Here is a 17786-nt window from a genome sequence, read left to right as displayed (position 1 = left end):
AATACAAAAAGTACGTGAGTGCCCACATAGAACTCGCCCCGGAATTTAACATGGAATCGGACATCGACTACACTACGAGCGCCCTGAAAGAAGTACTCGTTGCGGCAGTTAAAATCTCTACTCCTCATAGGAAAGATGTAGATCCAAACAAACACTTCAAATCTAATTAGCATATCGAACAGCTCGTGCGAGAAAAGAGGCACACGCGTCGCAAAACATCGCAAAACAGCAGATCACCAGCTTCAAAACAACGCCTTAAGGAAGCAACCCGATCACTCGACCAGGCTCTTCACCAACAGGAAGAAAATGCACAGCTGAGGGACATCCAGAATCTCTCGCCAACAAGCACAAAGTACCCCCTGTGGAGGGCCCACCCAAATCTTAGCGCCCCAATTGAAACGACCACCCCGATAAGAAACTCTTCGGGGTGCTGGGCTCGCAGCGACGAAGACCGAGCTGAAACATTCGCCACAAAGTGTCTTCCAGCCAAACCCAGCCTCAAATTCATTCCTCCTGCCAGAAATTCAGCCAGAGTCCTCCCCTCAGCCAGCCGCACCTTCATTCCGGCCGAACGAAATCGAAAAAGTCATAAGAGGGCTAAACCCAAAAAAGGCTTCCGGTGGTGACCTATTGACCCCAAAGATGCTGATCGAACTTCCAAAATGCGCTATAGAGGTCGTCTGCAAACTATTTAATGGAATCAATAATCTTGGCTATTTCCCAAAAAAGTGGAAGAAATCCATCATTATAATGATACCGAAGCCTGGAAAAGACCACACAATTCCGTCATCATACAGACCAATAAGCCTTCTATCTTGTTTGTCAAAATTGTTTGAAAAATGCTTGTTGACTCGCATAATACCACATCTGGAAGCTTGCAATATTATCCCGGCACACCAATTTGGCTTTCCAAAAAACCATGGAACCATCGAACAAGAGAACAAATTAACATCCGAAAAACGCTCAGCCTTCGAACAGCGAGAATACTGTAGCGCTATTTTCCTCGACGTATCTCAAGCTTTCGACCGAGTTTGGGAAGACAAGGAAGCGCACTCGGCCCGTGTCTATATGTTTTGTATACTGCGGATATTCCTACGAGCGCACAACTAACAACCTCAACGTTCGCCGACGATACCGCTATCCTTAGTCGCTCCAGATGCCCAACGCAGGCTACAACCCAACTGGCTAATCACCTCAAAATAGTGGAAAGGTGGCTGTCCGACTGGCGCATTAAAATAAACGAACAAAAGTGTAAACATATAACGTTTACTCTTAATAGACAAACATGCCCTCCGCTTTTACTAAACGGTATGCAGATCCCTCAAGCTAACGACGTTACGTACCTTGGCGTTCACCTTGATAGACGACTTACCTGGCGTAAGCACATCGAATGCAAAAAGATTAACCTAAAACTGAAAGCCAGCAGCCTCGACTGGATCATAAACTCACGATCGCCACTGTGCCTGGACTACAAGTTACTACTGTACAATTCAGTCCTAAAGCCAATCTGGACGTATGGCTCCCAGCTGTGGGGGAACGCGAGCAGCAGCAACACAGACATCATACAGCGCGCACAATCAAAAATCTTGAGAACTATCACAAGGGCACCTTGGTATGTTCGCAACGAAAAACATCCACCGGGATCTGGGCATCCTCGCAGTGAAAGACGAAATACAGAAGCAAAAAGAGTCATACAAAGAAGAACTGTCTTCGCAACCAAATTTTCTCGCTCGGGGATTGACTCGGGTTTCTAGCGTATCCCGCCTTAGAAGCAACGACCTCCCAACCCAGCAATCGATTTTAGGGCCGTCTAACTCCGTATCAGTCAATATGACTGTTAGCAAAGATTATAAAGTACATAGATGGGACATCTCATACAAAGAAAAATTTTCTATGGCGGGTTCCAGCAGTGGAACCGCATCCGCGCTCGCCCCTCTTTGCGCTCTCGCTCCTCGTCGTCGTCGATCGTTTTTCTATTACCGTTGCCTGTTTTTTTGCTAAGTTAAGTTCAGTATTCTCTTGTAAGCAGCCCAATAAAGCTGACCGCGTTATATTCATTGGAAGACGCCCCCGACTTTTTTATTCAACATTTCAACTCCTGGAATCTTTTGCGGCAACAACGCCCCCCTACAAACATTGGTCCTTCGAGCCGGATAATTCCTGGATTTTCTTCTGCCAGCAGTTCTCGGCATTGTTCCGCCAAAAGATAAGTACATTTTTCCGTCTCCATCTCTCTGCCGGTCTTCCGCAGTAATCCGAACATTAAATTTCGTTCACACTGCTGCATGATTGTTTTTCCCTCCGTGTCGACTCCAAGTCCGAGTTTTCCGACACAACGGCAGTTTGAGATTTTCTAATAATCTATAATAATCTTAAAATTCTGCAAATTTTTCCATCCGTCTCCGTATGCTGCCCATATTTCTCGCCGTTTTCGGCTTCTCCGTTATCCACATACATACATACGCACATACATATTTTTTTGGTGCAATTAATCTGCGAAAAATTCGCAAGTGAACAGTGAAATTGTGTGGGGACAAAAAGAAGGTATAATTAATATTGGCCACCGGTGTGAATTAGTTCCGGAATTTTCAAATTCACCGAACAGTTCGCCGCTGTCGTAATATTTGTTTTTTATCTTCCTCAATCAGTGTAATTTTTTTTACACCACATCCCCCAATTATACAGTCCACTTATTAAAGCTCCACTGTGCCAACATATGCCCACATGCCCTTACATATATCCGTACCTGCATGCATGTTCATATATTTTCTGCCTCCCATTTCAGGAAATATATAACCGATAAAATTTAAAATAAATACAGACGTTCCACTGTGCCATCATATGCCCCACATGCCCTTGCCCTACTTGCATGCATGTCCATATATTTCCAAATATTTTCTCCCTCCAATTTCAGGAAATATATAGCCGATAAAACTTAAAACAAAAATTTTAATTTTCTAAAACCAACAATTATAAACCGCCATTTCACTACAAATCCGTGATTGTGTCGCTTAAATTCTCGACCTAGCCGTGTTGTGTTTTTTGGTTCTGTTTTTTTTTCCTTTGAGGTACGTACAGGGTTCCGACGGCATAACCGGCTGCGTAACATAATAGATTTAAAAAAAGCAATTAATTATAAATTTATGTATTTATAATTATAACTACGAAAATTTATTTAAATATTATTTTACGTTCGAGCAAAGGGCCAGGTTTTTTTAATTCACCTTTCCGGCCACACAATAATTAAAGTCGAAGACTTAATTATCGGAAAATTATAATTAATTAATTTAATTATCCACCATTATCCAATTTAATTATTAATTATTCTGTCCGAATAGAGCCGCGGTTTTAATTCCATCTTCCCGGCTTCGTGTTAATTAAATTCAATTAATTAAAGATTTAGGTTTCAATTCCACCGTTCCAGCTTCGTGATAATTCACCTCAATTGATTAAAAATTAAGATTTTCAACTCCACCCTTCTGGCTCCATCATAATTAAATCCGAGCCAGTTAGCCAAAATTTAATTATTTATTTTTTGTGGGTTAAATTCAAGCCAAAGTTAAGTCCACCTTCCGGCTCCGCAAATTCGACAATAGTTAAGAATTTAATATCTCAGTATATATTAAATTCAGTACGAACCACACAAGTCGAAATATACATACATATATAGACCGTCATCATTTTTTTCCGAACAAGCACGAATTTTCCGGTACTTTTTCCATTTTCCGTGCCTCCAACGTTGCTTCTATTCAAGAACTCACCCGGTAGAAAAGTTGTTCCACTTACAGTCCAAAACAAGTGGTGACGCCCACGCCATTGTTTCTAAGGCTCCGCTTACCCATGAGGGGTTTGACGCCGCTTGGCAAAGCCTCACAGACCGCTTTGAGAACCGGCGGCTATTGGTCAACAGCCAGTTGAAAATCCTTTTCAACATCCAGGCTATTTCTCAAGAGTCCGGGGTCGCGCTGAAGGAGCTGCAAACCACCATTCAGAGTTGTCTGACAGCCCTAGCAATGTCCGCCATCAATGTTGAGGCTTGGGACTGCCTCCTGGTGTTTATGATTTCGTCAAAGCTCCCCAAGGTCACACTTTCTATGTGGGAGCAATCCGTCCATAATAAGGCCGAAATTCCAACATGGAAGGAGTTAGATAACTTGCTGACAGAGCGCCATCGCACTCTAGAGGCAATCGACGACGTCAGGCCTAGTGGCTCCGGGCAACTTCCGCCAAGGTCGGGAATTCCTATTGCCCCTGCTCGGAGGCTCAACTCATACGAGACTCGAGTGATTCCAGGCCCCAAGGGATGCGATCTCTGTTCGAGGGAGAACCACCCCATTCGCTTATGTCCGCGTTTCCTAGAAATGGACGTAAATGTGCGCTCGGACTACATAAGGAGGAAGCAGTTATGTTTAAACTGTTTTGCCCGAGGCCACCAACAACGAGACTGCAAGAGCGCCCATACCTGCTTCACATGCCACAGCCGACACGACACCCTTCTGCACCGCGGCAATCCGTTGCCCACCGCTCCAAGTCCGCCCACGCCAGCAAACGGCTCAGAGGATCAGTCGAATGTGCAGGTGTGTTTCGCTTCCGGGTCAGGAGCCGTCCTACTGGGCACGGCCCTTATCAACGTGTGCCATTTGGGGTGCACCGTCCAGGCACGAGCACTGATAGACTTAGGGTCCGAAGCGACTTTCATAACGGAACGACTGTTCAACCTTGTCAAGTTTCCCTTCAAGACGATTCCCGCACATCAGACCATTTCCGCGCAGTCTATTAAATTGTGCCATTTCTCCATTCGGTCGCCGTCTAGACCCGGGCTACAATTAGAGACTGCGGCCTACGTTCTTCCGCAGTTGGCAGGAAATCTGCCATCATATCCGATTTCACGAAATCATCTCAAGGGGCTGCCCGACATTCCCCTGGCGGACCCCAACTTCTTTGAGAGCTCCCAAGTCGATGTGTTATTAGGAGCTGACATTCTTCCGTCCATTCTCCTCGATAATTCCAAGGCTAACATCTGCGGGTCGCTTCTCGGTCAGGAGACCATTTTCGAATGGGTGCTGACAGGCCCATTATCTCCAGCCAACCCCCGCAGCGTGTCTGTTTTTTCCACACGAGTTGCCCGCAGCCTCGGTGACTCACTGGATCAGGGAGAGGTGCCCACACAGATTAGCTCGGAATCGGATCCAGGTTGCGAGCACAATTCTGTCTCGACTACTTCTTTAATTTACGCATCGCATCACGCTGCACGGTGGCAATCAGCTGATGATCCGTCTGATTCGGGCCAAATTCTGGATTCCAAGATCATATTCAGCACGATGTCGCCACGCCCACGCAACGCCCCGTCACTGGAAAGCAGATGTACTCGAGGTACACCATCCTACCGATGCCGTCTGCAATGGGATCCATCCATTGAAGAAGTGTCGGCGCTTCCTACGCCTTAGTGCCGAGGAGCGGCTCCGAGCGGTTCTCGTGAACCGCTATTGCTCGAGTCGGCGTGGGGACGGCTGTAAGACGTGTGGTCAGGATCACCACACGCTGCTGCACCCCGTGACCAAGGAGCACCGGTCACCGCCCGCGGGAGACAGTACACGGGGTGTCTCGCCAACTCCCGGCGCGGTTCGGGTGCTTCTCGCCCTGCGTCCGCCATTTTCCGGCATTCCCAAACCGATCCACGGCCGCCGACTTCCCGGCACTCTTCGATAACTCCTCGGCATTCTTCCGCCACTGGCCGGCAGCCGTCAAGTGCTCCACTGCATTCGTCCGCCACCCATCGGGTGCCGTCCACCGCTCGTCCGCCCGCGTCATCCGCGCCTAGGCAATTTCCCGCCTCTCCTCGAGGGCCCTCGCAGGACGCGGTCGCTGCGCCCACCCTTTCGTCGCTGCTGAACCGGAACAGCGACAACACCGGGACCCGGATCTTCGACACGGGGGCCTACATCGACCCGTGTACGCCCTCTAGCTGCAGTGACGCATAGCTAGCGACGAGGGATCTGTTGCAACCCGAGCGATTGCAAGGGGGGGAGGATGTTTACGTGAGGGGCCGTTGTGCCGCAACTTTAAGAGCGCACCCGCGCTGAAGAGCGCACCAGCACTGAAGAGCGCACCTACGCTGAAGAGCGCATCCGCGCTCGCCCCTCTTTGCGCTCTCGCTCCTTCGTCGGCCGTCGTCGATCGTATTTTTTCTATTACCGTTGCCTGTTTTCTTGCTAAGTTAAATTCAGTATTCGATGTACGCAGCCAATAAAGCTGAACGCGTTTCTTTTGGAATTTACTGAAGACGCCCCCGACATTTCATCCCCATTTCTGGAGTCTTTTGCGGAACCCACGCCCCCCTACAAACAATATTATAACCAGTTTATTCAAATAAAAAATGTAAAAAAAAATTCAAGCTTCTATCTTGAAAAATACCAAAGTTGGTATTTTTAAAAAATACCATTTTCGTTCAGTTCATTGGCAGCTACATATAAGATAGATTCGACCGATCGTTATGAAATTTTGTACCTTGGATCAACTGACCAGAAATAGAATCTGTTCCAACTTTCTGTCTTCAAAAACACGAAAGTTGGGTCATTTCCGGATGTTCAGTTATAAGGCAGCTATAGGATATAGTCGGCCATTCCCTCTGAGATTTGGTACGTCGTATTAATTTGCAAAAAATAACATTCATACGAAATCTTTTTATCTCTCTCACTTTTAAAGCAGCAAAGTTATGCCATTTGCGATCAATCAATTATATGGCAGCTTTCTGAAAGTGTGTGCACAGTTTAAAGTCGATAGCTTAAAAACGGAGACTACTTCGCGTAGAAAAAGACAGACGGACATGCTTATATCAACTACGGAGGTGATCCTGATCTAGAATATATATACTTTATAGTGAGATGTCGCAGATGTGATTGATAGGTGATTGATAGGAAGGGTGTCAACGGATACGCCCTTTTAAGGGGTTATATACAGTTGTACCGCGCAAAAAAATGAAATTTTATCGATTTTTTTTTTGACACCATAAAAAGTATTCGATCTTGTCGGTGTCGCTCTCGACCAAGCGTGGTATCTGGAATTGTGGAAGGTTTTCTAAATCTGCTTGGCATTTGAGCTACTTGTCGGGTAATTTGTTCGGTAGTTCGTCGTTCCAATTCAAATTCAACAGCCATAGTTTTTGAAATAGTATTTTGAGTTGAACTATGGTTGGTGCTTATAGAAGGTCGAATATGCGTGACACATCCGACAACACTTGCCTCTTGGTGCAGCTTGGACTCTTTGTTAGATTGACAGTGTAATACAATGTGTCCTTCTTAGGGTGCCAACGCAGCCCTACAACCTTTACCGATGAATGTGAGAAATCCGTGTTAACTTCCGATTCATTTTTTTTGGTATTCGATACCCATTTCCCAAGCTCTAGCTAAGCATAGGTGATCAGTTGGACGAGTACGTCTCGATTGCGCCGCAGCTCATCCTCACTTTTGGATCCAGTAAGAACGTCATCCACATAGAAGTCTTTCATTAGTTGCTCCAGTAATCGAACTGCGAACTTTTCCGTCAGCGTGCAAAGTGCTTGAGTGCTTGTGCTCGCCATACAATTTTTTGAAAGTTTCTATGTTTTTCGTTCACCCAGATATGACGGAACGATTTGACTTTGTCCGCTAAAGATACGTATTTGTACATACGGAACCGCAGGCACTCAGCAAACAGGTCTCGCTGAATACTGAGTCCGATCGAGTGTGTCGTCCCGGCTTTGGCGTCCCGGTATGCGACCCAATACAGGATGGTGTGGTAGGTAGAAACTCCTTCCTTTGGGAAATCGATTTGATATTCTCTCATAAAGTTTATGTAATTGTTACATAGCTTTTGACTGCGTTCAACCGATTTGAACCGCGACAGAGCTTCTTGAAGAGTGTCTGCGAATACAGGATCTAAGGCTGTAAAAGGAAGCTCCACGATGTATTTGCCTTTATCGTCTCGAGTGTGTGTGTTGAGAAAGTGTTTCTCGACCTCTTCGGCCTCAGGTTGAACTTCTGCCTTGGGTTAAATGTTTTCCAGTTCCCAGAATCGTCTGAGTGTGGCGTCAATGTCAATTGTAGTTGTGAGGGCCTTAGTGTTGCTCGCCCATGGTTAAAGCAGTGATGTGATCACCCATCAAAAAATTGATGAAATAGCGATTAGCTTGCCCTTGTTGTCAAATATATTTTTCAAAGTAATAGTACTCCAAACATGCTCGCTGCCCAAAAGAATATTGATTGGGCCACTTGTGCTAAATTGTGAAAATACTAGTTGTAGGTCTTTGAAGACGCGTCGATGCTCTGCCTTTCCAATGATGAAGTAATGATGCTTTCCAAGCACGTGAGCCTGACTACCCGTTGATCCTATGATATACGGGATTTGATGCGTAGGGTGCTGTATCCCCTTGTTGTGTCTGCTTTAATTGATGAAATTCCCGTGACCAATATGCGGGATGGCGTACGAGCCAAACAAAATGCGTGTATACAGCGTTCAGATACATATGAGAGTTCTGAGCCTGTGTCCAAAAGGAGTCGGCATGCTACCAAATCCCCGTTATCGTTTTAAACGTTGACCATAGCCGTGAGCAGGGTGCTTCTGTTCCATCCATTTGATTGTGTTGAACTTGCTGTGCCTTGAGCACATACAATTGCTAGGGAGCCTTCTGTTTGTGGGTCGTGACTAATAATCACCGGTGATATGTGTGCGTTACGATCATCCTGATCCTTACCAGTTTGAGCGATTGTATCAATTGCGTGTTGCGCACCTTGCAGATGCAATAGTATATGGTGCTGACCTTTACATTGTCTGCAATTGAACGTCGATTTGCATTTTCTAACCCCATGACCAGGTTTCAGACAATTGTACCATTGAGATTTCTCCGTGGCAAATGAGATTCTCTGACCTACAGACATAACCAAAAATTTTGGACATCCATAAAGACAATGTTCTGTATAATGGCATTTGCTGCACTTGTTTCCTTCCTTTGTTTTGTCACCAATAGAGGCTGCCGCTTTACCTCCAGTTGTTTTACGTTTGCTTAGCTCCAGCTCCTCGCAACGCGCATCCAAATTTGGGTGAGTCTGGACCCACACTGCGTCTGATCCACCTGCGTCGACTATCTCTGCCCAGTTTTTCCAACGCCAGGTAGATGATCCAACAGTCTCGTCCTGTTTCCTCAATGGCATCCAGACCACGCACGATTTCGTTTGCGCCGTCTGACACCATCCGCAAGGTTGCTGCATCAGACCTTGTTGTTGTTGGCAGCTTCATAAACTACTCCACAAATGAATTCACGATGTGCCGTGGACAATATATCTCTATGAAGAACAATATATTTAATATATTTATAATTTTCGCATCATAAAATAGGAGACAATTCTAGTTAAAAAAAAGTTTAGTTTTCTAGTTTTTTTTTTATGCTAGACATTTCTCAGTATTATTTGAATTGAAAAAAGAAAGAATTGTATATCTTCATTTTTTCTTTTATAAATATTTGAGACAATTGCTTTTATATTTAATATTATGAATATATAAATATATCCAATAATATACCATATGCATATCATTATAAAAATATATAAAAATAAGCAACTGTATTAGCATAGTCTTACATCCCTCAACCATATGTAGTCCAAGCAGCACTATAAAATTAATTAAAGTACATAACAGCTTGGACTGCGATATGCGTTTAAAATATCGATGTTCATGTGTCCTGCAGTTCACACGATGACGCACAGTCTGTTGCGTTCCTCATCGACCCATGAGCCGAGTGTTCCACCGCTCATAAATTATAAATATATATAAATATACAATTCGTCAATTATGTTTTTATTGAAAGAAATTAAAAATACACCATTTAACTGGAATATATCAATTCCTTCAATAAAGTTATTTTTATACCTAAAATAATTGTTGCGAAATGTCTTAGTTTTTTATAATGAATATAAATATAATTTATATTGTTTTAATATTATATAAAGCATTAACCTGTATATCAGGTACAACAATGTATATTTTAGGTGTTGCATTTATCAATGTATGCGCATAATTTAATATTCGCTAACCAAATCGAATGAATTCTTTCCATGTTGTGTTGAGATGCACCAGCCGCTAAGACACCTCCGCCGATGTGGCGTCTGATTGGTGCGCGTCCTCATCCCAAACCAAGCTTCGTGTGATATTGGCCTTGAGTCTGGTGCGTCCCTTCACCAATGCTTTTAATTGCTCCATTGAAGAAAATTTACCGTGAGAACCAATGCACAGAAAACAACAAAAACATCCGCCTCGAAGGACCAAACAATGATCCTAAATGCGTATAGCCTTTTTGAAGTGGACTGTATATTTTATTGTTCTTGATTGTTTCCCTGTCTAATTGGTACTAAAAAAAAGTTTTACTGTTGCCATATGTAGTTCTTATTCCTAGTGTGTATACATTGTTTGGATATAAAAATTAAATCTAAGTCTTGTGCTGAAATACTGCACCTTTCTTTCAATTCTTGGTCATACGTAAATACGTGGTAAAATTAGTAATGCTAACATATTTTCAATTTTAGTGTAATCTCCTATAGATAGATAATAAGACCAGTAGGTCGATGACACTGTGTCGATGAGACCTCTTAGGAACGAAGACGGTTTGGAAACTTTCGGAGGGCTGAATAATTTGATTATTTGGTTCGCAAAGATGAGACATTCGTTATTTTAAACTCTTTTTAGACTAGCGATAGCTTTGTCATAATTACTCTCGGTGACTTGGAATGCCTTGATAGTTCCTAAGACTTCACCAGAGAGGCAAGAAATGAAATCAATAAATGTTTAGGTGAGGGGCCGTTGTGCCGCTCAGCTGTGCATAAGAGCGCATCCGCGCTGAAGAGCGCACCCTCGCTGAAGAACGCACCCTCGCTGAAGAGCGCATCCGCACTCGCCTCTCTGTGCACTCTCTCTCGCTCGTTAGTTGTCGTCGATTGTCATTTTATTGTGCTAATTAAGTCAATCTTTTGTAAGCAACGGAATAAAGCTGAACGCGTTTTTTTAATTTACCCCGAAGACGCCCCCGACTTCTTATTTCATCCTTACTTCTGGAATCTTTTGCAGCAGACCAAACAAAATTTTGGTCCTTCGAGCCGGACATATTTTTGGATTTTCACTACCAGCAGTTTCCGGCATTGTTCCGCCAAAAGATAAGTACGAAATTTTTCCGTCTCCGTCTCTCTACGTCTGCAGCAGTGGTCCGAACATTAAATTTCATTCACACTGCTGAAAGATTTGTTTTTTTTTCCTACCGTGTCAACTCCAAGTCCGAGTTTTCCGACACAACGAAAGCTTGGCATTTTCTACAAATTCTACAAAGTTTTCCATCCGTCTCCGCCATATTCCTCGCCGTTTTTGGCCTCTCCGTTATCCATTCGCTTGCCAACGGTCAAGGCATAGGGGCATTCATATACATACATGCACACATACATATATTTTTTTTTTCGGTGCAATTAATCCGCAAAGAAAACAAAAAAATCCGCAAGTGAACAGTAAAATTGTGTGGTGACAAAAAAAGGCATAATTAATATTGGCCAGCCGGTGTGAATTAGTTTCGGAAATTTCCAAATATACAGTCCACTTATCAACGCTCCACTGTGCCAACATATGCTCCACATGCCCACATGTACTTGCATGCATGTCCATATATACCAAATATTTTCTGCCTCTTACGTACAGGGTGCCGACGGCATAACCGGCTGCGAAACAACTAACTTCAAAAAAAGGAAATCAATTAATTATAAATTTATATATTTATAATTATATCCGCCACAATTTATTTAATAATTATTTTCCGTTCGAGCGAAAGGCCAGTTTTTTTTTATTCACCTTCCCCGCCACTCAATACTTAAAGTCAAAAACGTACGAACCACACTTGTATAAATATACATATATAGTTCGTCATCAATTTGTTTTCGAACGAGCACGAACTTTCCGGTACTTGTCCATTTTCCGTGCCTCTAACGCTGCTTCTACTCCGCATCAGGCAACATCCGCCTACAATCTCCACAAACCTCGTCTCCTTTTGGGTTTTTTTTGGTTCCTGAAGTTTTTTCCACATTCGAATTGTGCCGCACACGACGTTTCTTTCGACATCGGCGCGGCTCAGCGAATTGGACTCTGAGAATGCCCACGGAAGACGACAAAAAGCAGCCTCTGATCCCAACCATCCGTTTGGACAGATCTCAATCCGCATCTCCGCGGACGCCTCTGTTGAAGCCTAAGGCGACTAGTGCCATTCCAAGGGCAAAGAGTGACGAATACAATCCCCGGTCCATCACAGAGGCAGACTCGCTCCGTTGCGAAAATGGCTCAAGGTGCGGTCGAAGTGGCGTTGGAAAAGTTCATCGCCACAACAGATCGAATTATCCAATTTGAGGCTAACATAAGTACTCCGGGCGCCCCAGAAACGGAAATAGGCTCCCAATACATGTGCGAAGTTCATCGGGACCAAATTCAGGCACTATGGGAGAAGGTGGAGAAGAGCTATGAGAGCTGCTCCGATTTGCTAGCCGTGTCAGACAACCATGCAGCCACCTCGACAGTGCTGGAATCGAAGTACAGCTACTGTTACTCCGTCTATTCGAGGTGTATTGCCCAGCTTCGAGAGAAAATCGCTTCCCAATCCACTCAGGCTTCCGTCAATGTACACACGCCCCCGTCTACAGGCTGCCGGTTACCTCCAGTGGATACCGAAGTCTTTGCGAGTGATTATCTTCGGTGGCCCACCTTCAGAGACTTGTTTACGGCCATTTACATCCAAAAATTCATATGCCATCATATACCTCACATGCCCTTACATATATCCGTACCTGCATGCATGTCCATATATTTCCAAATATTTTCTGCCTCAAATTTCAGGAAATATATAACCAATAAAATTTTACATATACAGTCCACTTATCGACGTTCCACTGTGCCATCATATGCCCCACATGCCCTTGCCCTACTTGCATGCATGTCCATAGATTTCCAAATATTTTCTGCCTCCAATTTCAGGAAATATATAGCCGATAAAATTTTAAAAATATTAAAAATTTTTAAAACCAACAATTATAAACCGCTATTTTACTACAAATACGTGATTGTGTCTTTTAAATTCTCGACCTAGCCGTGTTGTGTTTTTCGGTTCTGTTTCTTTTCCTTTGAGGTACGTACAGGGTGCCGACGGCATAAACGGCTGCGTAACAAAAAAAAATTAAAAAAAAAAAAAATCAATTATGTATTTCTAAAATACATAATTATGTATATCAATTTATGTATTTATAATTATATAAATACTCCGTTCGAGCAAAGGGCCATGTTTTTTAATTCACCTTTCCGGCCACTCAATAATTAAAGTCAAAAATTTAATTATCGAAAAATTTTAATAAATTAATTTAGTTATCCACCTTCTGTCCGAATTTTAATTCCACCTTCCCGGCTTCGTGTTAATTAACCTCAATTGATTAAGGGGTTATATACAGTTGTACCGCGCAAAAATATGGATTTTTATCGATTTTTTTTTGACACCATAGAAAATATTTATGAAAAATGTTTTACCGACGTTGTTTAGTACATGTTTCTGGGTACTTAATTAAATTTTTTCATAAAAAAATATTACATAACAAAACTGTTATAGCCGAATCCCCGGATCGTCTTTTTTCGATGGTGTCTTGCGGTGGACAAGATTTCTCGAAAACGGTTCATCCGAAATCCAAAATTCAAAAAAGTTTAGTTAGTACATTGTATTGTCTAGTCCGTGAACGAGGGATTTTTAAAAATTTTGATTAAAAAAAAAATGGCGACGTTTTTAACAAAAAATGTACTTTTTCAACGTATAAGATTTTCGTTTTTTGTGCTTTAAAAAAGGAGTTTTCAAAAAAATTGAAAATCCCTCGTTCACGGACTAGCTAATATCATAATAAATAAGTGGTCAAAATTTGGTGTTGATCGGATTAGTAGTTTTTTAGTAATCGTGTCCACCGCAAAGGTAATTTCCCAAAAAAAAGATTCTAAGATAATCGCGTTTAAAGTTTCAAGGTTGTTCAAGTTTTATATGCAGATAGTGCGCTTTAAATAGCTACAGCTTCAGTTCTAATGCTCCGATCGTTATGAATTTTTGTGAGAGTATTCCCAATAAAATATACTTAAAGAATATGCAATAAAAAAAAATCGATTTTTTCATATATCACAACTGTATATAACCCCTTAAAAATTAAGATTTTCAACTCCACCCTTCTGGCTCCATCATAATTAAATCCGACAATTAGCCAAAAATTAATTATTTATTTTTTGTGTGTTAAACTCAAGCCAAAGTTAAGTCCACCTTCCGGCTCCGCAAATTCGAAACTAGTTAAGAATTAACTAAGAGCCACAAAAGTCGAAATATACATACATATATAGACCGTCATCATTTTTTTCCGAACGAGCACGAATTTTCCGGTACTTGTCCATTTCCCGTCCCTCTAACGCTGCTTTTACTCCGCATCAGGCAACATCCGCCTAGAATCTCAACAAACCTCTTCCCCTTTGGTTTTTTTGGGTTCCTGAAATTTTGGTTTCCACATTCGAATCGTGCCGCATACAACGTTCCTTTCGACATCGGCGCTACTAATTCCCACTTCTGCCTTGTAATCGCATTTCATTCGCGATCTCACCGTTCCCATCACATTAGTGTGACCGGACAACGCTTCGTACGAGGCACCTATTGCGCAAGTCAGTCGACAAGCGCTGACCAGCGAATTGGATTCTGAGAATGCCCACGGGAGACGACAAAAAGCCGCGTCCGATCCCAACCATCCGTTCGGACAGATCTCAATCCGCATCTCTGCGGACGCCTCTGTTGAAGCCTAAGGCGACTAGTGCCATTCCAAGGGCAAAGAGTGACGAATACAATCCCCGGTCCATCACAGAGGCAGACTCGCTCCGTTGCGAAAATGGCTCCAAGTCTGTCGAAGTGGCGCTGAAAAAGTTCATCGCCACAAATGATCGAATTAGCCAATTTGTGGCCAACATAAGTACTCCGGGCGCCAGAGAAACGGAAATAGGCTCCCAATACATGTGCGAAGTCCATCGGGACCAAATTCGGGCTTTGTGGGAGAAGGTGGAGAAAAGCTATGAGAGCTGCTTCGATTTACTAGCCGTGTCAGACGACCATGCGTCAACCTCGACAGTGCTGGAATCGAAGTACAGCTACTGTTACTCCGTCTATCCGAGGTGTCCCAATCCACTCAGGCTTCCGTCAATGTACACACGCCCGCGTCTACAGGCTGCCGGTTACCTCCGGAGGATAACGAGGTCTTTGCGGGTGATTATCTTCGGTGGCCCACCTTCAGAGACTTATTTACGGCCATTTACATCCAAAACTCGCGGCTCACCAAGACTCACCAAGCGAGACTGCACGAGCTTCCATTCCTGCTTCACAGTTAACAGCCGACACCACCACAGTATCCTGCACCGCGGCAATCTGTTCGCCACCGCTCCAAGTCCGCCTACGCCAGTAAGGGCTCGACCCGCGCAGGCTGCCAAAAGCACAAACGGCTCAGAGGGTTAGTCGGATGTGCAGGTGTGTTTTGCTTCCGTGTCAGGAGCCGTCCTACTGGGCACGGCCCTTATCAAGCTTCCAGGCACGAGCACTGATAGACTCAGGGTCCGAAGCGACTTTCATAACGGAACGACTATTCAACATTGTCAAGCTTCCCTTCAAGACGATTCAAGCCCAAGTTTCCGGCCTTAATCAGACCATTTCCGCGCAGTCAACTAAATTGTGCCTTTTCTCCATTAGGTCGCCGTCTAGACCCGGGCTACAATTAGAGACTGCGGCTTACGTTCTTTCGCAGTTGGCAGGAAACCTGCCATCATATCCGATGCCGCGAGATCGCCTCAAGGGGCTACCCGACATTCCCCTGGCGGACCCCAAGTACATTGAGAGCTCCCAAGTCAATGTGTTAATAGGAGCTGACATTCTTCCGTCCATTCTCCTCGGTAATTCCAAGACTAACATCTGCGGGTCTTCCGAGCTAGCGGTTTCACTGTCCTTTGCTCTTGCTCAGTTCCTGCGTAATGAGCAGCGCCTGAAGAGGGATCCGCCCCTTAAGGCCCACTATGACTCGGTAATCCAGGAATACATCGACTTAGGCCACATGATCGAGGTCTCTCCCGCGAGCCGTCTTCATGCCCGAAAGCACGACCACCAAGGTGCGGGTGGTCTTCAATGCTTCGAGCCCGTCCGCAAACGGGACCAGTCTGAACGACATTTTTTACGCGGGCCCGGTCTTACAATCCGACCTGACGATTCAAATCCTAAAGTGGCAATACTTTAGGTTTGTCTTCAACGCCGACATCGAGAAGATGTATCGGCAAATTTGGGTAGACCCAATCATACTCCGCTCCAACGTATTTTGTTTCCTGATGGGGATATCCGCGATTACGAGTTGAAAACGGTCACCTTCGGTGTCAATTGTGCCCCGTTCCTGGCGATCCGTGTCCTGCAACAGCTCGCTGACGACGAAGAGTCGAAGTATCCGCAGGCAAGACAAATTATCCGGCATTTTATGTACGTTGATGACGTTCTCGCGGGGGCAAAAGCCCAAGCTGCGATTCGGGAGCTGAAAGGGACCCTAGAGTCGGCAGGGTTCCCCATTCCCAGGAAATGGACGTCGAATAGCAAGGCAATCCTGGCCGACATTCCGAGCGACCACCTCCTTCGTGCTGATTTCCTGGACATCGATGCAGAGAGCACGGCCAAGACACTCGGCGTGCGGTGGAAAGCGACGACTGATGAGTTCTTTTTTGTCCCGCCAGAATTGACTTCCGGCGCGGCTTTCACGAAGCGCCAAGTCCTCTCTCAAATTGCCAAATTGTTCAATCCCGCAGGTTGGCTCGCTCCTTTCATTTTTCGGGCGAAAATGTTTATGCAAGACATTTGGCTTCTGGATCTAGGGTGGGACGACACCCTCCCTCAAGATTTCGGTTGGGTCCACGGTAGTAGTGACCCTGCTGACTGCAAAAACTCGAGTGGCCCCAGTTAAAACGGTTAAAACGGCTCCCTCCACTAGAGGTGCCTGTGCGGTGCCTTGTTGTTGTCCGAGATGGCCACCGCCGTTCTGCCAAAGATGCCAGGGGCCGCGTCTGCCTTATACTGTTGGACCGACTCGACTATTATCCTCGCGTGGCTGCAGAAGCTAGCGTGCCAGTGGACAACGTTCGTGGCCAACCGGGTGACCAAGATCACCCAGTTCACCGACGTGCAGAAATGGGCACATGTCCGCTCCGAGCAGAACCCTGCAGATCTCGCTAGCCGGGGCGTAGCTCTCCAAGATCTTGCGGGTAACCAGTTGTGTTGGCACGGTCCTGACTGGCTGCAAAGGCCTCGCAGCGACTGGCCCACTTAAGGCAATGATGCCCCCGTGACTGAACTTGAGAAACGAGCAGTCAAGGTCCATGTCGCGAAGGTGCCCCCCGAAGATCTTCTTGAACGTTTTTCCACACTCGACAAGGCATTGCGAGTCCTTGCCTATGTTCATCGCTTCATCCAGCGCGCGCGGAAGATTCGATCCCCGTTCGAAGCTGTCAGCACCTGACAGCTAATGAGATTACGTCGGCTGAACGTCTTCTAATTTCCGTCACTCAGCGTGGACACTTCGTCTCTGAGATGGGCTGCTTAAGCGAAAAGCGTCCAATATTGGCATCCAGTCCGATTCAAAATCTTAACCCCTTTGTGGATTCGCAAGGCCTTATGAGAGAGAGCCTGCGGCCGGGTTACGTCCTCTGAC

General features: G+C 44.8%; 1 protein-coding gene and 1 pseudogene across 2 annotated transcripts in view; one reads left to right on the top strand and one right to left on the bottom strand.

Annotated features, from left to right (window-relative positions):
• Cadps (calcium-dependent secretion activator 1) overlaps positions 1–17786 on the top strand; it is a 404419-nt gene that overhangs the window by 25840 nt on the left and 360793 nt on the right. The window lies entirely within an intron of this gene.
• LOC138926933 (5.8S ribosomal RNA) lies at positions 9614–9792 on the bottom strand (annotated as a pseudogene).

Source organism: Drosophila bipectinata, chromosome 4 (genome assembly GCF_030179905.1).
Source record: "Drosophila bipectinata strain 14024-0381.07 chromosome 4, DbipHiC1v2, whole genome shotgun sequence".
In the NCBI taxonomy this organism is placed as follows: Eukaryota; Metazoa; Arthropoda; class Insecta; order Diptera; family Drosophilidae; genus Drosophila; species Drosophila bipectinata.
The sequence above is the reverse complement of the archived record's forward strand: the minus strand, read 5'-3'. Positions and strand labels throughout refer to the sequence as shown.